The sequence below is a fragment of the Bombus pascuorum genome, chromosome 2 (assembly GCF_905332965.1).
Source record: "Bombus pascuorum chromosome 2, iyBomPasc1.1, whole genome shotgun sequence".
Taxonomy (NCBI): domain Eukaryota; kingdom Metazoa; phylum Arthropoda; class Insecta; order Hymenoptera; family Apidae; genus Bombus; species Bombus pascuorum.
Window position 1 is genome coordinate 12,664,944 of NC_083489.1, and position 24,365 is coordinate 12,689,308.

The 24,365-nt window shown below is 47.2% G+C and overlaps 1 protein-coding gene across 4 annotated transcripts in view; it reads left to right on the forward strand.

Annotated features, from left to right (window-relative positions):
• The window catches only part of LOC132916540 (serine/threonine-protein phosphatase 4 regulatory subunit 1-like), a 150,324-nt gene that overhangs the window by 27,642 nt on the left and 98,317 nt on the right, over window positions 1-24,365 (forward strand). Inside the window, exon 1 of one of the 4 annotated variants that reach the window (XM_060976636.1) lies at window positions 22,586-23,954. The exons of the other annotated variants lie outside the window; for them this stretch is intronic. The gene's annotated coding sequence lies outside the window, so the exon portion shown is untranslated. Of the gene's footprint in view, window positions 1-22,585; window positions 23,955-24,365 lie in introns of those variants that run through there. 4 annotated transcript variants of the gene reach the window in all.

Here is a 24,365-nt window from a genome sequence, read left to right on the forward strand (position 1 = left end):
AACCGTGAAAGTACGCAGAATGCGTATATGATGAATGCGTATGCGAATATGCAAAGTATATTAGTACTTTCTGTAGTACTTGCTCTATTTTTGAATTATATTCTCGAAAAAAAGAATTTGCCTAAAACTCCGCACTTCAATTACAGCATCTATATGGTAATTAATTAGCTACAAGTATATTAAATTTTGTATCATTTAGTAGTAGTTTTATTACTTATTTATTATTTAGTAGTAGTTAGACTATGAAAGCTTGACGCTATGAAAATGAAATGTAGAACTTGATAAAATAATAGAGATATGTGCAGATACTTTTAGTGGCCACTGTAAATATAAGATCCTTTTATAAATAGCTTTAAACAATTTCTTATGTAAACCTTGCCAAAGAATAGTAGTTGTTACGTAACAGATTAAGTCTTTATGAGAAGGGGTGAGAAAAAGGGAAAAGAAGAGGGTAGATGCGTAGCGTTGAATGGAGAGAATGGAAGGTTAAGAAGGAAGTAAGAAGGGAATAAAGTAAAAGAAATGGGTAAGAGTAGGAAAGACAAAAAGCAAAAAGGGGATAAAGAACTAAGGAAGGAAGAGGTGGAAGAAGATAAGAAGGGAACGTAAACGAAGAAACTATTCTTTAGCAAAGAGAGAAAAGAGAGAAGAAATACGACTGGAAAAAATGAAATCATTTCGCGAATAGTCATTCGTAGCATCCAACGTCTAAATACATAAATATTATTCTTCCTACAAGATACAAAACAATTCTTCTTTTATGAGCTTAACAAATTCATCTCTGAAGAGATCAAATACATAGGAACAATTATATTTTAAAATGAAAATTTCAACATAGTCCTTAACCCTGTATAACATCAACTTCGACACAGTCTTTTACAAAGATTACAAGAATTTCACTCACCCACGATATCAGGATAATATCATTTTTGTAAAACCCGCAGCGATTGCGACCACACGTGCCGGAGAGCGAATAACAGCAGCGATTTCGTGCGGACAGTAAAAATCGCATTTCCCCGGAATTTTCCCTGTTCGGTGGAACTGGGTTCGCTATTCGAAGTGCAGTCATTCAATGACTAGTCGATTTGTCTGGTGTGCCAAGCATTTGCCACGTCATGCCTCTTCCACCGTTGCGGAGAACAGATAATGCGGACATTGTTCGGTGTGAACGCAGCCTTCGACCAGATGGCACAATTTTCCGATTGTCGTTCTCCGCTTTTTCATCGTTCGACGCTGTTCGCTCTGGCTTTCAATACGTGAAACCTGCATATATACGCGAACACACGTACACGTAGAGTCAGACAGACAGACAGACAGACAAACGGACGCACACGGCATAGATAGAACGGAGAGGGAGGCCAATATACCGGGATTAGGGTATTACCACGGGTATTTGCGATTTCGATTTACGTCCAGGTAATTTCGTGATTCGGTTTCGACCGCTTGAAAAATAGCCGTATCAGCTATCACGGTCAGTAGGACACCGCGCCTATCATTCAAAAAGCATTCCTCGCCGTGGAATGCACTGCAAAATCTAAGGAATTTATCGGACGAATAAATTACTAGAAAATCATAGATTTCGAAAGATACTGCACGGCCATGCTTGTAATAACGAAGCGATTGCATCATATTGCGCGACGTTACACCGATCTACGTGTGCACTTTGATCAGTTTAAGGATCGCGTCACGTAGCTGTTCACTCTGTCGTGCTTTCTTGCCTCGTATGTGCGAACTCGTTGATCGATCGTTATCGCTATACCCTTGCTAAATGATTCAAAATTGTACGTAGAAGTTAGAAAATCTATCGCGAGAATTCTTCTACTCTTGGAAAGGTGAAAAATAAGTTAATTCACGATATTCGAGGGAGCGACGTAACTTGTTTTCATCGAAAGTATAATTCGAGAACAATGCACGGTAAACGAATCGATCGTCTTAGGTCACGATTGGAAGTCGTGCTCGACCGGCGCACGCCTAGGGAATAATCATCGTATTGTTGCTCTGTGATAAACTCCTTTATTGTATCCATGCGAATCGTTTTTGTTCCTCATAGTCTTTTTCCGAAACCTGAGGTGTGTATTTAAACCGCGATTAAGCACAGACGTTCTCAAAGTGATGTAAGACGTAAACTCGATTTACATACATCGAAGAAACTTCTACTCGCTCGGTTATGGATATTGAAATTCAAGTTCATTTTATACAGAACAAAATCCATGAACATGTATGTACACATGCAACGCGAAAGGCAAATATTGACGAATTTAAAAAATATTCGAACGCAAACAGTGAAGTACAATGAAACGTGAGAATCGATGCCGACAATGGTGACGTCAATATAATATAAATATTGAATATTAAAATGAACGGATTGACGTTTCTCATAGTTTCAATATAAAAACTCGATATACATTGTGTTCCAGGACACGCGATAAGGATAAGGAATTATTCTTCGCTCAAAGAATGTAACGAATACCGAAAAGAGAAATAAAGTTTTTTCATTCGAGATTGTTTCGAGGAAATAGCGTTACTATGTTACTACACGTACTTGATTAACACCAGCAGATTATTCACGGAAAATTATTCTACAAACAAATGTAAGTCGAAAATGTAAAATATAATTTTTCCGTATCACGCATCGTTTTCGAAAAAATCGAGTTTGAGATAGGTTTCGTCAGTTGACAGCCATGTCGAACACATTCCATGAGGAGTTCGTTAAATGGACGTGTACTCGCCGAATTTTCAACTTTATTTTCTCGAAAACGAAGCCTTGGACGAAAAAGTATGATTCTTCTTTTCCGACTTATCGTTACGTATAAAATATTTTTTGTTAATTAACATGTAAGGTAATCTTCACTAATTTCCTCAATTATCTTATATTTAATTTATTACACTTATAAAGGATCATAGAGGGAAGCAGAAACAATATATATAGAATATAATAATATACAAAATGGAATGTATTTATTAGTTTCGACATCACTGTCAAGTAACCAACTGCAAATAATTGATATACTTGCATGCTACTGTAGGTGGCTGCCTGTAAGTTTAGTTTTAGTTTTGCTTTACATTAAACTATCGAAAACCAAGTCCGATTTTTCGAGCATCAGACTGAAATAGATAAATACAATTACAATATGGACACGTAAAAGATCATCGATTTTACGGACAAAGAAAAAAGGCGCAGAGCGATCATTCCCCAACCAAGACGAACGTCCAACAAGATAAATTTAAAGACATCAGTTTATCATGGGCGATCGTTAAACGCTTAACGATTCCGTTTTTCGTTTCGAGCGGCGTCGAATTTAAACGTCAGCGGGACCACGAGAACGGAAGTGACCAAGAACTCGGCATAAATAGAGCAAGATAAGTAATTCCTGGAAAAGAAGGGAGTTCGAATTGCGTCGATATAACGTTGTTCCTGTGGAAGGGTCAGATCGATACCGAGTATCGTAATAACCGTTGGTTAGAAAAGGAAGAAAGTTAAAGGGGAGGAGAAAGGAGAGAAAAGGAAAAGAGAGAGGAGGCGTACGCGTGTGTGGGACACCTTATCGGCTACGAGGATCTCTAATTATCTACGTCGTCGTTCAGAAGAAAAAAGAAATAATGAAATCGTAAAGCCGGTGTCTAGGGCACGTGCCCTTCGCCCTATGACCATCTGCCCGTCTTATTTCGTCTCTTTCTGCGCGCGTCGTTCTTACGTTTCCTTGGTTTTCCGTTTCTTCTTCCTAGTCATTGTCACGAAATGTCGTCATCGTATTCAACGGTTTGCCCATATAGTTAGGCGATCGATTTACGTCACGATATTGCAGCATCTGCCGCGGAAAATGGTCATTAAAGGGTCCCTCGCTTCATTAGGAGCTGCTCTAGCGAGAACGTCGTTCCAAAGTCGAAAACTCGAGAGCTGTCACACGACGCAGCGAGCAGAGTGCTAGAGGAGAGAGAACACGAGCGAGAGCGAGAGAAAGAGAGCGATCAGGTCCACGCCCAGCATGGAAACTTTTAATAATGCGGTCCTCCGCCAATTTCCCCCGCAGCCTGCTGTTCCGTGGCGCGAGGGACGCGTTTCGTTGCATCGCTATCGAAGCTTTGCGCTTCACGAAGAAAAGTCCGTCCATGTTACAGCCGAACAAACGAACCGACACCATCACCACCATCAACGTCATCAGGGGGCGGCATTACACGTGTAACTTCCCTCTTGCGCGGTCACGTTCCTACAAAGCTCGTTTACCTTTGTAACTCCCCGGTTATTGGCGGCTCTCGCTATTTGCGCCTTTCTCTGAAATTAATTGGACGATTCGAACCCGTTAATCTCGCGTTTTTTGCCCGTTTCCTTCTCGCCGTCCTTCTCCACGATCTCGCGCCCATCTGGATAGTTCGTCGCGTGCCTCTCGCGACTTTCTCGTCTTGCGTGCAATTTCGAAAATGTTGCCGTCGAGTCGACGATATCGTCGGCGCCTCGTTACGGAGCGGCCAAGTTTCCAGGCGGCAAGTTTCAAAGGGGCGTAAACGTCAACTTCTTCGGTGACGCGCCAACGGAAAAGGGATTAAGGGCGCATCGTTGGAATGGCAAAGTTGGCGAAGCAGAGGCCTGCGAACACAGAGAGGCTATGCATCGGAGAAACAACCACGAGAAACGGTATCGTTGCTGGCAGCAGCCGGCTCTTAGGCTTCTCTAGGTCCCTTCATCCTCTCGCTTCGCCGCTTCTCTACTGTCGTCACGACGATCTCGCGGCTGAAAGTTACTTGCAATCACGTTGTTGTGTCCTACGTAGATGAAGAATCAAAGAGCCTCGCTCCTTCACCATGTGTATACTTTGTTTCTTAGACGTTACGATGTCTGAAAACGGTAATTGTTTCTATAGTTTGTCACAGATGTTTGATAAAAGTTTCGAAAGACTTGCTGAAGTCATAATCGTAAACTAGCTGCAGGATTCTGTACACGAGGAACTTTCACCTATTTTCTAAACTAGGACATTTCGACAAAACTTTTGACATTGTCACGAAGAAGTTTGTCATCGACAATGCGTATGAAATTGAATTCGGACGTTAAACAAATATCATGAATCATCCTAAATCCTAAATGACGATGAATCGTAAGGTTTTATCCAACGTTTCTTTCTAAGAAGCTTAACACACGCTTTGAATCTACCGATATCTCTAACTAGAACAGATCTCCAAAAATTCTCCATTAAATTCTGCAAAAAATACTGCGTTCCGGATACAAAAATCGATTATCAAGATTTACGGTTATTTCGTCATCCCGCGGCAAGTTGAACCGGTACGGTGGTTGGTCGGCATTAATGCGTCGTATACATAAGTAAGCTCGTCGAGCACCCTTTTCTTCGCGCAAAGTTTATTCACCGGTCAAAGGACCTCGACTCGAGTCAGACAGCCTCCTCTGTCTACCATCCTAGGAAATAACATGTCGGAATCGCAGCGGGCTAACTATGTTCTAGTTGCGTCGTAGCCTCTCCTCTTTCCCCTTTCTCACTCTGCCTCGTCCACTTTCTCTTTCTATCCTCCATACCACTGGCATCGCCGGGAGTAATCCGTGTGCATTTACGACCCTCGCTGCGCGCACAGTCATAGCGACGTGCATGCGTGTCGGTGAGGGGCAGGTGTGTACATTCGGGGGGGAAAACGAGACCTATCTGCACGGAGAGAACGAGTGAGAGAGAGAGAGAGAGAGCAGCGCGTGCCGCCGTCGACCATCCGGAGGCCAGGTGTAGCCTTTATCCATTTTACTCGCGTTTGTTACCCTCGGACCTCTACGATTCCGATGCACCCTCTGGGTCCCGCTTCAGGGGCGCCCATCGACCGACTGGATGAAAAAATATATGCTGTAGCGATCGACGACCGATGCCCACAGACATCAGCTTTCTGCTACATATGTACTCTAGTCGCTCGGCAAACCTGTGATTATCGAACGTTTTTGTTGTTCCATTTTCGGACCAGGCGTCGCGCGTTCCTTATTCGTTTCGTCGTTCGCCGTGCTCCGACCGAGCAGTTTGCAGCAGCGAAGAATAGGCAAAGGAAATTTCGGTGATTAATGTTTCAGGGGAAAGTCAGGATACTTGGTGAAGGCGATGGTAGAGTATTTGCCAGAGTTTCATATATTTAAATGCGATGAGTAGACAATGAGTTGAATCTTAGATCATCGTTTCTGTCGACTCATTTTATATATGAAATTTTCAGAACTAGTAATTCTTGGTATTGTGTATCGCTACAGTGACGTATATTACCTGACGCATGATACCTGACGCATAATACCCACGATTCGTAAGATAATTTGTGTAAGTGGCGATAAAAAAGGAACGAGTAAGATCGTAAACGAAATCGATTGTCTGGTTGATTAGATAATTTAATGAATCAAAACCGCGATCGGCGCAAGTACACGCGACACTCGTAGAAAGTTACGTTTTTCCATAGAAACGGCGCCATGACCAAAACGTTTGACGATAAATACTACTCGTAGAGTGGAATACCTAGCGTGAACCCTGTCGTTTATCACATTTGACATTAAATATTTCCGCTATCGATCGGCTTCCGCGTAAACGGCCCGATAAAAGCTGGATCGAAATCGACCCAACCCTCTTGCCTCGCCATGTATCGAGTGGAAACATTGTCTCGCGTGCGAATTAAAGTTCGTTTCACCCTGTCTGGCCGAGCTGGCGTCTCGGCCAACAATGTGGAGAAACAGATCGATGAAATTCCACCGGAAGACCGTAGGAAATAGGCAGCAGCTGGAATTTCAAAAATCTACCCCAGCTGTCGAGTCTGGCAATGGACGAGTCTAATCCTGAAATAGCAGAAAGGGGGTGTGCGCGGGGACCCGCGTGTTCCCTTCGACCCCCGAAGGCATACGCCCACGCGGAAATGACGTCCGCCCTTAGATAATCAGCAGGGCCCCGGTAACGACCATTTCGAAGGGCGTTCTCGCGGCAACGTTTCCGATTTTCTCCGTTCACCTCCGGCACGGTAGCGTTCACGGGGATGGATACTGTGGCGAAAGAGAGAAATTCGCGCAGCCACCGTGTCTCTTTCGCCCGAACAATTCCTTCTCGAGTGGATATTTCGTTGCGCCGTCTCGTCGAGGCGAATAAAAGAGCAGATTCTGGCAACAGATTCCCGTCCAGAGGCGCCAGCGAGTAAATCCTTGCGTTAATTCCTCGAAACCGTCTCCGAGGAAATTGACAGATGGTATTTTATCCCAGGAAACCGTCCATCCAGCAAAGTGGATCGTTCTTTTGAAACGGAGCACGCTTGATTGCTTTAAATGCCGGGCATTAATACGCAGGTTAATAAGTCGCTAATGACGAGCTTGAGAATAGAAAGAGGAGATGAAGAAAGAGAGATGAAGAGAAATAAGGAAGAAAGAACGCGTTAGCATTCCTAATAAAGCCCTTCTTTGTTAGCGGTTTAATACAAGAGGCGAGCTCGTTGCGCCGCATCCATTCGCTTCCGCGGACATGCAAAGCGCGAATCATGACATAAATATAACCGAGCAATGCGCATAAAGTTGCATGAAACTACGTGTTCACGGAACCGGAGCAATCCAGGGTAAAATAGTCAGGGCGGAAATATCTGGTACGGAAGGAGCCGACTCGAGAGACGCTCGGATACGCGTATCCCGGCAATGCATTATAAAGATTCAAAGATACGCGACCTTATTTTTTGACGAACGTATCTCCTTCGTACGAAGTTACGCGATTCTACTTTATCTGGCAGTATATGTTTCGAAGGACACGTATCCTTTTCTTCTTGCGACTTGAAAACCAATCCTCGCTCGACGGATACACTCGTGAATATGTGTGGTATAGGCGCGTATATAGTCGAGAGGAAAGAGCAGCCGTCAGAACGTGTTCGAACAGGAGGGTGCGCGTATACACGTTCCGCCAACGGAACACAGACGCACGCCGGGTCGATGGTTCGTTTAAATACGTCGAGGGTGGTCAAAGAACCATCGCGACAACGTCCATTGCCGATCCTTTTAATCCTGCTGCGCCGCCCGTGTCCTTTTACCCTACTGTCTCTGTACGACGAAGAAAAGGGGTTGCGGAGGGGGAGGGGATCGGGGGTCGATGACGTTCCGTCGAGAGACGTCTCCTCCTCGTTGCTCTTCGTCGCCGAGTCTCCTCGGCTGTTAAGGCCGGCGTTTTTCATCGGTTATCTCGTTCAGGGCATCTTGAACGGCAGGGACAACGTTAAATAGCGACGAAGTACTAGAAGCCCCGATGACGACAACGACAGCCCTTTGACGTACATTAAACGCGTCACCGACTAAGTGTTTCTCCGCAGTCACTTCTAGCCTTCCTTCGCCTCTTCCTGCCACCCGCTTTTCTCCCTCAAGCCTTTCGCCAACGAGAGAAAATGACATCGGCCCGGCAATAACCCGCGGCTACTTCTACCACCGTTCAGACACCAAAGCGAAAGAAAGAAAGGAAAAAGGCGACAGAAAGAAAGGTTAGGGTGGTACAGTACGACGCCTCCTGCTCGCTCACGACGGCCGACGATCCTGTAAGAAGAAGGGCGAACAGCAGGCGTAAAGTACTCTTCGAGAGCCATTCCCGTAGATAGAGAGAAGAGTTCCGAGGAATAAAGGCGATCGAGTAAACTTCGGGGCTTAAGTTCGGTTTCTAGGACACCTCGAGGCTCGAGTGTGCATTGTTCGACGTTATCGCGATCGTCCTTCCATTGAATTTCGTTAAAATATTCCGAGTTCGATTAACAGGTGAACCGCTTAGGCCAATAAAGCGGCTCCAATCTCGGAGCGGTGTGCCTGTGTGATTTGTTCGTGGCACCGTGGCTGACACAGGGAAAGAGGGGACACAAAATTCGTCGACTTGATCTATACAAAAGGAACCATCCTGGGTCCCCTCTTTCCGTTGGTCGATGAATATTCGATAGTCGAAAATTTGATCATACGAAAGAGTCGTCGTTAGAGCTCCTCGCCGCTGTGGCCTCTTAGGGGAACACGAAAGAGCGACCAGTTATCGTGTTACGACGCGCGTCTCGTGTTAAACCTGGTAACTGAATATATCTCTCTGCCCAATAGCCGTCAAACGGCCGACAACGATCGAATTTGTCCAGCCAGCCGTGGCCCGCTGGGGCCTCTCTTGCTCTCGCGCGTTTTCTTTCTCCTTCCCACCCTTTGAATTTGTTGCCCTGTTGCCAAAATATATCAACGCCACGGGGTCCTCGTTGCGCACCATACGTGTTGTACCCTTAATTGATTTTCTAGCCAAACAGACTGATTTCATGAATATATCGTTTCGTCGCTGGTCTGGCTTCTTGCTATCTCCTCATTCATTAACTCTCGCTTCGCTTCGCCATTAGGGATACATTAATAATTTTCTCCTTCTTTTAATACATATTATCATATTTAAGAAAGACATCAGAGTGTGTCAGGATGAGCGTTATCACGCCGATAATCTCCTAATCACCATCTTGCACTCGTAACTTTGGAACTTTCACGCTTGCCGGAGCCGCGTGTCCTTCCACATCGACAGGATCGAACACGAGCCAACGTTTCTGCGTACTTTGCGAGACTCCAGGTGCGAAGCACGCCGCGCCAGGACCCATTGGGCCCCTCTCTCGTACCCTTCTTCGAAGCGGCCTCGTCCCCACTTTCGCGAGACGACGCGACGGTGGCACCCGAGCGCTTCGTCTCGCTATATCTTGACGCGCATCCGGGGCCCCACAGTGGCACGGAAAGTTTCGAGTCACAGAACCCAGAGTTAGATGGAAAGCGAAAGAAGAAGAAGAAGAAAGAGAAGAAGAAAAAGAATAAGTTTTGGCCCTGTGTGTTCGTAAATATGAACGTACAATTCGTTGGTTCGCCGGCTCGCTTTAAAGAAGCCAGACCCCTCTATTCCAAGTTCTTCGACTTCGTGCCCCGACTATCGTGCAGAGCCAACAAGGGTGCTGGTGAAAGAGGAGGGGTCGGGAAAGGGGCTTAAGGGGGGAGGGAGAGGCAATTTGCGGCGGTGGTGCAGGGCAGCTGCAACCTCACGAGATACGGCTTAGATCGTCGTGGCACGAGCCTTCCTGGCATGTGTTTCCTTTAGGCCCTCGACCTCCTCCTCTCCCTCCCCTCGTGTTGCCCTTCCACCGTAGATTTTTACTCGAATCTGCCTCGCTTCGGCCCTCCGTCGCCGTTCCTTCTTCTTCCTCGATACGCACATGTATATAATTCGAGCGAAACAGACGTCGCGGTCCCAAACCCTTTCTCCACAGTCAGGGGGATCCGGACATTATTTCGTGCAAACGACGACGCGCTACAGCCAGGGGTCGGCTTCGTTCAACCTGCAGGTCAGCTTTCATCGTAAGAGTACAGCGATTCCGATCGTTTGTACAGCTGGGCTATGAGATCTGTAAATATGGATTTTATGGAAAAGCATTCTGTTTGGGGAAAATCGATCGTCGTTTCGCTTAATGCAGAAAGCGAACAAAAGAAATTTGGACGGAGCTTTCAAGTTTAACGATTGGCAGTTGCTTCTGGAAAATAGAGCTCTTGTTCTCTTAGAGATTGCTTTGGGTCGATAAAGATCATCCGAAGATTACTTTATATCGTGCAATCGCCCCAAAAACGAGGCGCTTGTCCTTTCATTCTTCCTTTCAAATCGTTCGATCGGAGCTTGTCATTGTGAAAACATGGCACTTGTACGTTCGCAACTCGTTCTATCGGTAGAGCATCGTAAAATGCATCTTGCACCGTATCGTACAAAGATTACCTCGTATGGTGCAATTGTCGAACGAAAAATCAAGCGTTTGTTTGATTATTCAGAAATATTTCGATCGAAGATAATTTTAACAAACGTCTAAGGCACAGGTTGTAGTATTACGATTCATAAGTGGGTTTTCATTTACCCTCGCCGTAATTTATTCTCTTTGGGGAACATATGTCACGCTTATCGAAGCTCGAAGCGTAAACACTCTGATCGCATTTAACGATGCCCATTGACCATTACAAAAGTACGTGCGCCTAGATTCGCTTGCACTTTCCTTAACAGTTATTTCATTGCGAAACTCATGGATATCGCGCGATCGATCGATCGAAACTGACAGCTGTTCGCCCGAGATCGTAGTGAAACGAGAATAAAATGATAATTGCACGCGTAGTAAACCGACAGTTGCTTCCTGCGTGAAATGGCACTTTACGCTTAAACGAGATCGATCGAACGCGAATCACGTATCATCGACGACGATTTCGGGCATGGTTGTCCTTATCGCGTTAAGTAACCGGCCACGTACTTTGTGTCATAGGAACTGCATTCCTATTTTAATGAGACCATTGTGCGTCGTGGTAATCCGCCAACCCTGGCAAGTAGTTTTCAAACCAGTCTTGGTCCCAGAAGCGGGGCTCGATTAAACGAAGATTAACATTCTCCAGGCGTATCCCGAGGTCTTCTGCGTCGTACCATCGGACATTTCGTGTTACGTAAGATCACGATATACCCACTTACGTATACTTACCTCGAGCTTACGAGGCGTATATCTTGGTCGGAGCGGAAAGTATCGAAAGAAAGTGGCACGTGCGGCACAGAAGGTGAATCGTGTCCCTCTCCCGGTGGACATCTGTTTGGGTCTATCAGCGCAGGGAAATTAATGCATTTTTTCCCCGGTTTCCAGCCGCAAGCGTGTGCCACGGAAAGAGAGGGGAAGGACGAAAGAGAGGAAAAAAAGGCAGGAGATGCACGGCGCTCGCTCCCTTTCTCCGAGCCTGCACAACACAACGTGCACACCTCATGGTAGCATCTGCCGAGGCTTTCGATGAAGTGATTTCGTAGCATTGTACACCTTTTTCTTGCTGGATCGCCTCGATCCCCGCGCGAGTTCCGCTGCGGGGTGCTACCCGCCACTGGGTGGTGGGATCGAAAAATTTAGATTAGACCGCGCAGGTAGCCAGGACTGTGCCGTCCGTATATCTGTTTTCCTATACGCGCGCTTTCCTGAACCCTCTTCCGCCCTTTCTTCTCTTTGACCTACGCTACGTAGCCGTGGATCGCGGTGTCGGCCTTTTCTCTTCCTTTCTTTTCTTCTCCGTTTCCTTTCTCCTTCTCGGTCTGTGCAGAGGCCGGAGCTCGTTGGTCGCGGGTTGTGCGCCGGTGTCTCGGCCCGTCGATAAAATCGCCAAAGGAGGGCCGACCATAGACAGCTTCCTTTACGCGTGCACACGCGGGATCGAGAAGAACCCAAACTCCTCGTCGTATTGCAGCTGACACGCACGTGGCACGTGGCCATGCACCGGGCACACAGATGCACACGGCCACGTACGAGCCAAGTATATTTACCGAGAAGCCACGAGAAGGTGAGTTGGCTTCTTTCGGAATACTTTCGACCTATCGACCCCCTTGGAAAAAATAACGCTGCTGCGTCCCAGCGAAACAGATGCGCCGCGAAAACCCCCGCTGGGACGTTCAATTGGATTCGCCTTTTCTTTTTTTCAGAATCTTCGATTATACCGAGATACGTTTCTACGTTCTACCGGAAGGTGGACGGATCGAAGAAACTAAGCGCGTCGGTAAAACATACGCTCGGGTGACTTCCAAGGATCTACATGACGTAACGATCGTAAGGACAACGACGCGCATCAGTCGTCGTCGTTGTATCTCGAAAGACTCTATCTCGAAACAGTATTATCTTTCGCCGGCTAGACACGAGCTAAGCACAAAAAGATTCAAGCATCCGATACAGACGAGCGTTGTATCATTGTGGTCGGCGTGTAGCGCACGTTCGTCCAGCAGTTGCAGCTCTAAGCATTCCACGAATTTTCGGTGGCTCACGCGTGGTTCCGTGGACCAAGATAAAACCATCGGCCGCAGATCCTGTTTCTACTAGTTTATCTTTTAAAGGATTGCATAATCTTAACTCTGGTATCCACGAGTCTGCCCTCGTTCCTTCTGCCTGGTTTGTTTTACTTTTTCGCCGTGTTTGTTTTCAAAGAAAGGAAAATTCATGGTAGGGTTGCTCCTTCCGGTATCACCTACATTCGGCGTCATTGGTGGCCGCCGTCGTGGCGTATTTTTACCGTTGCACCCGACAAATATTTTTTCACCGGTGAAGACGAATCGGTAAGTGGCGAGAATCCCCGAAGAGCAAGGGATCTCTGAAACAGAGCACTCGGTTCTTGAAGGCGGCAGGCGGCTAGGGTCGATGGTTATCTGACTTCCTGTCCGTTCGTTCGCCCTTCGTGCCTTCGCGGCCGAACCCAGAGAAAGAACGGGGCAAAAGAGACGGACGGATAAGAACGAGCAATAAAAGTTTGGTGAAATAAATACAAAAGATAATGGACGGAGGATTGTTAGGAGTAGCTGTGCTACACTGTCGCTACACCTTTCTCTGCTTTCTGTCTCTGTTTCTCTGACATCTGTCGGCTTCGCCAACTCTCGGAAGGAAGAGAAACAAAAGGCGTTTCAAAGCACGCGTAGTAAAGCGAGATTGGCGTCTTTAGGTTGTCCACTATTAACCGTGCTAATAATTTCGTTCTTTCGCCAACACGTTTACCCTTCAATTTATTTTGGAATAGAAGTATTCTCTTCTCTCGAAAAACGCCGCTTTTCGCATTGTTCTTTTGGCGGACAGTTACTGGAACAAAGAATATGGTTACGATAAAGTTGGTCGATTAATGACCGAAAGAATCGACGTATGAAGGTGTCTAAAGTGGCGAGTTATAAGTTGCCTGTAGAGTGGAGACGAAAGAAAGAGAAACGAAAGAGAATTCTACGAAGAGAAGGTTGGGTGGGGGCGAGGGGTTGAGGCTCAGGCACGTGACCGGAAGGCGGGGGGCAAAACGGCGCACGCGCCGTCGTCCTCCACCTGGTGCATCACCTGCTGCCCCCTGCTTAAGCCTCCCTGCCTTCGCCTTTCCTTTTTTCGCCTCTCTTTTTCTCTTTTATCCTGTCTTATCCTATCCTCCTTTTTCTTTACCTTTTTCGCCGTCTCTTTCTCCTCCTCATCTCCCGTTCTCTTCTCCGTGCACTCGTCCTCGCCCATCCCTCGCTCATTTCACCACCTTCAACCACCTAGAAGCACTCGACGTTAAGCTGCTCGTTCGTTTACGATCCTCCTGATTCTTTCTCTTCTTTTCCGCCGGTTTTAAATTAATCCGTGGTTTCCTGCCAAACCACCTACGCGATTACACCTCTCTTGCACCAGATATTTTAAAACTGTGTCAAGAGTTGGGATTTACTCGATGCTCGTACAATATGTCGCGTTACGTGCGTGGTGTCTTTCACTCGAGTTATTTCTCTGTGTTTCGCGACACAAACTTGGCGTCGACGTCTCTGCCCATACAGACAACGATATTCCTTATCCGACAAATATCTATTCATTTTCCATGCTAGTAGAGAGATAAATTACAAGCTGTTACGCACACCGAACGTGCCGCCCGTAAACGTTTCTCGAGTCTCGAGGATTCCTGAATACCTTGGCCCACCACCTGCCACCCTCCCCCCCGCTGGAACACACCATCGTGAACGTATTTCGTTACGCACACCGTAGCGCTCGTGTGCTTTCTACCTGTCGGTGTACGCACGGCCACGATGTTTTCCCTTTTTTAGTTTTCTTTTTTGACAGACATTTAATTAACCGGCGGTTCACGTGACTGAAATCAACGACTTTTCAAAAGACTGACGAGGATAAATCGCAATGAGGATCGCGACGATGGGCGAGCAATTATCGCCCCAGTCAAGATACCGGCGAAACACGCGGCGGCACAAGGTGGCAGATGCGGGTCCCTTTAGGCGGAGCACCCTGAGCCAAACGCTTGTTTGTGTATATGCGTGCATGTGGCACGAACGACAGAGAGAAGAAAAGAAAACAGCATGGGGATGAAGAGAGAGAGAGAGAGAGAGAGAGCCGAGCGGGCTAAGATGAATTCAAGGTCCAGGTGGTGCGGCACCGTACGCGTTTCGTGACGCTTTTGTAGGATCGACAGAAAGATCTTCGGGTGTTAGGTTGGGGTAGCAGCCAGCGAGCCCAGGGATCATTGTCCTGATCGCGACAATCTGGCGCGGCCCGTTCCAACGAGGGCCATGCCAACGATGCCCTCTGCCAAATCGACACTTTTCGCGAATGCGGACGTCTATGCACGAAAGAAAACCGAACAAATAACCGGCTCGCTGATAATGCGATGGAAATGTCTGCTCCTCGATGGCGTCAGGACTAGTAGTCTCACTCGTCGTAATAAATCGTGTCGCGTTTACCAATGCTCTTCTTCCTCTCTCAGACGATACGATGAAACGGTAACGTTCAACGAGTACGTATTTATATCCCTGACCCGGTCGCGATCAAGATCGGGTAAATCGAGCGATTTAAGAACGCGATGTAGGTCGTCGATGGTGCACGCGTTCCTGTTACCTGAGGTCACGACACTAACGAGCTAATTGCAAGGCTGAAACGCGAGAATTTCACCGATTTGCTAAAAATATAACGCGTGTGCTCGCACACCATTAATCGTCCTCCCTGCTCGACCGCTAATGAATGACTTTTTCGTTCTGTTGCAGGTAAGTTTATCTAAGCAACGAGATCGTGTATACACCGAAGCGGCGCGTATGGCGTGAGTAACCATTCACACGTGTTATTACTATAGCAATATATCCTTCATTCTTGGAATATTTTATTACCGTTTGAATGACGCGTGTACGAACGCACACACGTAAACGCCTGCACGATATCGTACGAGAGCGGTTTGAACGCGTTTCGTGCGACTCTAATTATTCGCTGATAATCCATTCAATATTTGCACCTATCTTAGCAAATACCTCTGTTAACCGCAACGCCTTGCATCACGAGAACAATCCATTTAACCGCGTTACACGTCGTGTAGAATCTGTTTTATGGTGAAAGCTGAAACGCGCACGAGTAATTTGAAAGTGTTTGCGTGTGAACTATGCGCGTGGGTGTTGCATCATTTTCGGATGCATCGCTGCCAATCTCTCACTTTTCCACACCTTGATATTCCTTATTCTCCTATCTATCTTCAGCTTTTTTCTCGTCCCTCTGATATTTCCTCTTTTACGTGCTGTTATCTTTTGCATACTCGTTACACGTATGGTATACATTGCCGGGGTAAAGGGATACGAATGAAAACCAGACACAGAGAATAACAGCACGAATCACGGATATTTTTCCGTGCAGAAACGCACGATACGTTTGGACCATGTAAAGCTGCAGATCTTTATCGTTCTATTTCTTTCGCGTCTCGAGTAACTTCCGATTGACGGTCGACTAAAATTCAACAACTTTGAACTACTAGAAAGAGAAACAAATCAGAGACACGACAGAGTATGCCGATGATACGCGGATAATACGCATTGTGCTGGAGAATAGAATAAAGATTGGGCGAGAGGGGAATTTTTGCCCCATGTCGCGACTTCGACGCTCGACAAAGGAAATTCTCTCGCGCCCAAGTTTCCCGATCGGAAAAAGAAAAGTGAAAAAGGGAGAGACGCGTGCGCGCGTTGATTCGCGAGGAAAGAATTCGCGCAGAAAATACCGCGCGTTTGCTCGATGATTCGGAAAAATTCCAATAACGCGTTAGGGATCCTGACTCATGCGTCCCGAGCTCGTCAATCGAAGCGTTACGAGTGGAAACCAAAGAGCAAACGCGAAACGAGACCCTGTGACAACACCAACACTTTCCTTGTCCTTTCACGAACAGAATTTAAAACCGGAGCGTTTGCCTTAGATTCTCTCGTCTCGTTCGCTGGTTATCGCGTAGCTTTCGGTTGAATTTCAGAGCGCATGCCGGATTCGTTAACCAGTACGGACTGGCTTGAATCGTGGCCGCCGCTTGTGAATGAATTCGTTATCTGAGGAAACGGTCGTGGCTCGCCAAGCTGCGTGAATCGTATCGTGTAAGGTCAGTCTTGGTTAGAAGCTCGGAAAACGCAATGGAGAATCGAGCCAAAATTACACGATACGTCGATATCGATTCGATAACAAACGTACATTGCGTTTCTAATGGATTTTAGATTCGTGCAGCTGCCACGAAATGGAGAGCGAAAAGAGTATACGTCCGTCGTGTCGTCATAGCGGAAGAACAATGACGCGACTGTGATAAAGCTATTTTTCAAGAGACGAGGAAACTGAAATCTACTTTTCTAGTATTTGTTATAAAATAATAAGAGAAACGTTTGACGAGTCTCAACTCGATGATCGAGAACAAAGCAATTCTTCCCACGTTTTAGATATTTCCAAGTCGCATCGGTGTCTAACTTTTATTGTATCAAACAAGAAAACAAATCTCTTTCAAATCGATCCGTACGATCAATCGTTATTGTAATATGATAACAAAATGTAATATAGATATATAAATGAGAAGTGAAGTAGTTCTAAACGTGAAATTTGAACAAAGACGTCTAGACAAAGTATGAAACGCTTGTAATTTTGCGTGCGCTAGTGGTACACGGGTCCAGTAGATATTTTGCGACCCTACGAAAGATGTTTTCGCGAGGAGCACGCGTGTGCGTGCGGAGCGTGCGCGCAGGCCACCGCTGCGTTACTTTACAGGCTGCTCTCTCTCGCGAGCCCGCGGTTCAATGTCGCCAGAAGCAGTCAACAACAATGTGTAACCGCTAAAAATACTCTCTCCCTTTCCTCTCTCGCTCTTTCTTTGCCGAGTGTCCCCGGCGTCCTCCGTTGCTTCTCCGCCCGTTCATGACTTTTCTTCGTCCGCTTGTGTTTCTTTCTTCGTGTCACTGAGAACCGAGAGTCCATCGCCACCATCGCGCCACCCCACTTTGAATAACCGCCGCGCGCAGTAATAGTTTCCTCTTGGGACTTCGCAGCAAGTTCAAGACCTCTTTCTCCTTGTTGTTCGCGTGTTCTCGCTCTTTCTCCAAGTCTTTCTCTCTTCTCGCCGGAAACGTTTTATTCATTCCGCTCCACGTTTTCCTTTTTTTCCCCCCTTTTTTCGTCTTTTTCTTTTCCTCCTTTTATCGTTTTCATCGGAAACTACCGCGTTCTTACTGCTTACTAAGTTCCAGCATCTATTTGTTAATAATCAAGAAACACACAAGTATGCGGTTCCTCGAATCACAGAATGTTTGCGCGACAATAGGAAAGAGGTATGTATCTGGCAGATAAGAGACGAACGTCAGCGCAACACTATCAATTCGTTTATACACTGCCGCTATAGTATGATTCACGAGAGTTCGCGAATGAAAATTCCACCTACGCGAGACTCGTTCTATCGTCGTGCTCTAGACGCCTGCTATTATCGTCGATTGATAATAGCCGGCGCGAAAATTTGTGAATCATGTTGCTCTTTGGAAATTGCCCTCATCTTCGTCACCATTCATTAGAATGACGTGACTCTAGAGTGTCGATTACGTCATCATACATAATCATCATCGTCCGTTATAGCGTACGACCTTATTGTAAGCAAATCAGGGATATTGGTTTCCGTTTTCTCAGTCAACAGGCAACAAGGACGTAGTGCCGCGAATTGCTTGTTCATCGAGTCTATGAAATCGTTCTTACGAACATGACCGCGGTGGTGGAATCTTGAGAAAATTCGTGAGTCACTCGTACTGCCTACGTAGGAACCGGTTCTTTGTACTATGAGAAATTATGACTCGAATGCTTGTGCGACGAATAGCGGACGTTCTCGCGCGAACTTTACCTTGATCCATTCAATGAGAATTTGATGGATCGTGAATTGCTGTATTTTAACTTTTGTCAAACGACGATTCGTAGATCTGCAGCCAGCTTCGAAACAAAGAAACTTCTAATGCCATCGTACCGAATATCGCGTTATTAATTCCGTGTTAAAGGTCATGCAAGATTACATTCTTTTACTCCTCTTTTTCCCCTCTTTCTGACTGACTTTTGCGCGGATCGCTCTGTTTCCGTTATAATTTTTCAAATGTGCTGCACTATCGATCGGTCGCGCTGGTATTCACGGTTCGTTAAAGGGAGAACCGGGAGTATCGTCAGACAATTTCTCAGCGATTATTGTAAGGAGTGCTTAAGCGAATCTCGAGGCAAAATCCAGTTGAATGAGAGCGCTGCCGGGTTGATCCGTGCCGACGACTCCTCTAAAGTCCCTCTCTCCCTTTCTCTCCTTCTCTCTCTTTGCAGCGTCGTCGAGGCAAGTAGCACGAGGTAACTCGTGGCAAGTTGGTCCGCCGGCTGGCTTAATTGCTAATTAATTCTAATTGATAATTCCCTCGATAGTGTTAGGGAAGTAATCTCAAAGCATGTTTACGCGAAAGTTCCGACGAGCAATCGTCGGATCCTCGTCTGACGTCTCAGACCTCGTTGATCCGCGCGTCACTATCTCTCGTTCCATTGCTCCTCTTCTTCTTTGAGCGTCATTTTTTCGACGAACCCAGGAAATTAACGGTTTAATTTTCCATATGATAACGCGCATACGTTCCGTGTATGTTTTCTGACAAAGATTTCATCGTTCTGTCGATCGATAAGAGATGTCGTAAACGAAAATTAAAAGTATATCATATTCAGAGCTAGGAGGCGCAGTAAACGGGCAGGGACACGTTTACGCGATTTATTCGTCGCATTGATAACGCGTCATACATATCTGGTTTTATTGCTTCCTACTCGATGCCAATTTAACGTTCAATCGCGTAATGGACACAAAATTGCTATCTGTCACGCGAGTTTTAATGCCACGATCAGACTCGTGCGGTTGATAGAAAATTTCCACCGAGACGATCTCAAAGAACTCTACTCAAAGAAGCCGATTCCTTTCGTCTATCATTGGCGAAAAGGAACAACGTAATATTTTATGCAATGAAGATATAATAGCGCAGTTGCGTGTAGCTCGAAGTAAATATTTGTGCACCAGAGTACGTTCGAATCGCGGAAAACACGGAAGCGTCTCAAACGTAACTCCCGAGCCGATTGCTCGTAAATCGCGGACGTTCCGCGGTTGAAAGTCGACAGCGATACGAACCTGATAGCGTCGTGGAATTAATTAACATGAAACGGAGCTTGTCACTCAAACGTTCATTATTATTTTTCATTGTCGTAGGTACCGTGTTATATAGCGTTTGCGTGCACGATGCATCATCAATGAATCTCATTTTCTTCTTGTTTGCGCTACCTTCGCAACCTTCTTTCTCCCTGTCTCTCTCTCCCTCTCTCTCTCTCTCGTCAGTTCAGTGCGCGTCTGTTCAGGTTCGAAAGATAGTCGATCGACGATCGGTAGCAAGAACGCGTGACGTTCGGCAACACGTGAAGAAACTGCAACATAGACGTCACACGTGTCACGTGACCAATCTACGTAGAAACAAGATCCGAGGGACGTTCATCGACGACTTCGACTACGACGACGACAATGAAAGCGAGAATAAACGCGGAGAAACGCAACAGGAAAATGATAGCCATAATACGCGCGCAGCTTTTCGTCTCTGAACGAAACGTCAGTGGCTCGTTATCGACGCACGTCATCGGTAGCCGATGATCGGTTGAAACCAGCACAACCAGATAAATCGATATGTCGGTGGAAAATTATTTCGTGATACGCGAACGTCGTCGGTCGATTCAAAGGTTTCGCCGAGGCGGAACGTCGACGTTTCGCTAATGAAATCGATCGTCGTGAATGAAATGCTGCATCGTCGCGACGTCAACCGCCACGTGACTCTTAAACATGTGCCCGTGTACGTTTCTCTGTGAGCGGCTTTTGTACGTGCATGCAGGTAAAGTACGTATATATGGATATATGTCGGGCCGTTCGAGGTCGTTCCTCGACAGTGTCGAACGATAACACAACAAAATGTTTGTCGGCTTTTCGTCTTTATGTCAGTCAGCCGGTGATACTCGATTCGCGTGGTTAGCGTTGCACGAAAGTTTGCGTAGTTAAAGTTAAGATCTCGGAGGCGCCTCTTGTTTGGCGAACGGCGATTACGATTAAAATAGGAAAATAGATGTATATAGTAAGTGTCGGGCAACGCTGGCGTGGAAACGGCAGATCGAGATAAAAGGTGATACGGCAGAAATTAGAGCTCAAGTCGAAACGTAATCGGTTTCACGTAAGTGTATGGATTTGAGCGTGATCGCGATACATTATCGCGAGTTTCGCGATATATTGACAGTTCGGTGTCAGCGATGGAACAAAGGGACCGAAAACGATATCGTCGGCGACGTTGCGCGAGACTCTTTGTTGTTCGCACGACGAGGAAGAAAGCTTTCAACGAGTCGCGTGTTCTCACAACTGCCAGTTCAGAGGCCACGAACAAATCTAATTGGCTGATGGGAGTGTGTTGGTGCGGCAGTTTCTAGAAAACCGAATGTACCAAGCGATACATATACGACTGACGATGTAACACAGGCGGCGGATTTCCGTGCGACGATGTACTTACACACAGCGGAAAGTATAGTGACGCGCGAAGACGTACACGCGGAACGAATCGTCGTCGTTGGCGCGCATCATGTCCTACACAATCTCTCTGTGTGTCCCTGCGTTCAGACGCTTGGATTATAAGGAATGTCGACGAACGGTGCTATTTCTGCCGCGTCTCTATTCCGTAACAATCAGGGACGTACTGAGCGAAGGCGTTTCGCTACAATCTTCCTCTACGCTAAATCATATCTACGTATCTCGCGCGATTTATCCCGGTTTAATCGGGAGCGTATCGTTTGACGCTCGATGTTCGCGCTACTTTTAGAATGACCGTGCGCTATTCTTCGCCAGTTATTGTCTCTAATTGAGCCAATATCGCGCTACTTCGTTTTAAGATGTATAATGTCAGGCATATTTTCGGAAGATCGGTTGTTGCTTGTTCCATGCGTGAATTGCAGATGACTAGGTTAATGAAACAGGTAGTAGTTTCGTAACATGGCGCGCATTTCATAGTTGAATCGTTAATGACAGCGTGGTACACGGCGTTCGGTATGCCGAGTATTCGAGCAGCGGAAACGAGAGGTCCACGCGTAACAACGTAACAGTACCGGCGGCATAGAAAATATGATTTTCCGCATAGCGTGGAATTCGTTGCACTCGTATCCGTTCCGTGGCACGCGTGCGCGCGCGCTCGTTTACCGACCGGGCCTGATTCACGGACGCTTAGCAATCGAAATCGCATCGTTCGTTGTATACCGATGACCATCCAAGTGCATTAAAGTTCGCCGCGCGATAGCGTAACAGAAGCAGCAGGGGCAATGAATTTTTCAAGAGGCCAAACGAGGCATATGCTCGTCTCACGTGACAGCCCATATCGGTAGAATCCCAGCGACCTGTGCTACATAATTTTCCGTGTACACGATGCACGGACCGATGTTGTGTCACGTTACGCTGTTCTCGCTCCACCCCGTGCGTTCTCGTACGCACGCACGCACACACATACAGAAATGTATCGTGCGTATACATTGGGCTTTTATCGTGCACGCATACACAGAAACGGACCAGTACAGCGCCACCCCGAATACCGGATGTGACGACACTCGCGCACTTGGCCCGACGCACTCTTGAGATGTCTCCCTTCCTCCCTCCGCCTCTCTGCTCTATTTCTCTCTTTCTCTCCGTCTCTATCCCTCGATTTCTTCTTCCCTTGCCCGTCACCGCCGTTCCCCTCGCCCTCCCCCCCCCGTCCCCCTCCCTACGTCGTGGCCGTACACTGCTCGGTACGCGAGACTCCCTGCTCCCCCAGTACCCCCACCCAACCCGTTGCCTCCCCTCCTTAACAGGGCGCTATTTACCCTCGCAGTTCCGGCGACGGCCGAGCGTGGCGCTGTTCGTTCTTGCGTCGCATCTTGTTCGGTGTGTTGTGTCGACGTGCACGGCGTCGGACTCACGCTAGCGCGCACAGTCCCACGCGGATCTTCGCGCGCGCCTGCTGCTGCGAGTGTCATCGCGAATCGCGGTGTTTATCCGATTTCGCGATGTCTTTCTTCCGCCGCCAACTACGACGTCGACATCGACATCGACAACAAAATACCGATGTCGCAGCCACGTTCCCGATATCACGCGTACGATCGTCGTACGACGCGCGGTCACGCAACGCCGTAATCCTCGGAGATGATGCCACCGCTGTCGCAGCGCGTGTGTCAACGAATCTCGCCGTCAAGAGGAAAAGGAAAAAAGACGAGACGGGAGAGCACGACGAACGAAGAGAGAGAAAACAACATACTCGCGGCCATTTTAACTGCGCCGTACGCTAACCCGGGCCACCCAGTGTGTAGTATACGAGAGCCAGAGAACCGCCGCCACCGCCGCCGCTCTCTCCTTAGGCTTAAACTGCGTCTCTCGCGTGTGCGCTTTGCTTCTGCGCACGCGAGTCAGTACATGTTTTCTCACACATACACGGACGACAGCTTCGCGACGCTCGTGCGTTACGCGCACTTTCTCGTACACGATCGAGTTGTTTGTCGCGTTCGGGACGTCTTTCGTCACGATCCAGAGCCGAGTCGCAGAAAATTGACAGTGACGGGGGACACGCACAGCGGACGATCGTCGATACAGTGACACACCAGCGAGAGGCGACACGCGAACGGAACGTGTCCGCTCGACCGGTATGTTTGCTCGTTTCACGACCACGAGAGAAGTGCGCCAATCGACGAATCGGTGAGAATGGACAGTATTTCGTATGGTCGTATTGTATCTCGCACCGACGTATTGTGCGCGATGAACATGGAACGAACGCGATATCGCGGAATCCCCCGTGGGAATAAACGCGAGGACGATAACAAAGGAATGATCAATCGCAGTATACGAGGAAATTTGTTCAGCCGGTAACAACGGATTTGACAGCGACCGGGGTTACCCTATGATAACCCGTGCGGAAGAATCGGGACGCGATGGAATAATTGGAAGTGCGCGAAGCCATCGACGAAAGGAATACGTGTCGAGGTGAAGGATCGTCGTAAACAGACCGATCGAGAGATGACGAGAGATGGAGCGAAAGTACGGGCAGCGTTCGTTACGGCGTGGCGGCCTCGTGAATTCCTGCCGCGGGACGACAACAATACAAAGGAGGAAAAGAACCAAAAACGTAAGTCATACGTATGGAAAGAGGTTAAAGACGCGGTAAAAGTGGGGATGAGGAAAGTTCGACGTCCGAGGGCAGTAGCGGGACACACAGAAAGAAAGAAAAGTTATCGTGTGCGCGACGTAGGTACGAATGAAGAACCGCGTGACTCGGAATCTGCGCAGTAAATCGCGTTCACGTGAACGCGGACCCGAAGGCGCCGCGAAATTCCCTGGCGCCCAACAACGCAACCATTCGTCACGAGGAGGTGGAAACCTTTGAAACTCGATCGTGTATCACGAATATAACCGACTGTTTCGTTCCTCTCGTTTCATACGTTTCTTCCTTTTGTTCCTCTACATTTCGACTTTCGTCTTCCGATATATACCTTGCTCTCGGTTTCGTTCGCTTATTCCGTTCGTCTTTTAGCTTTTG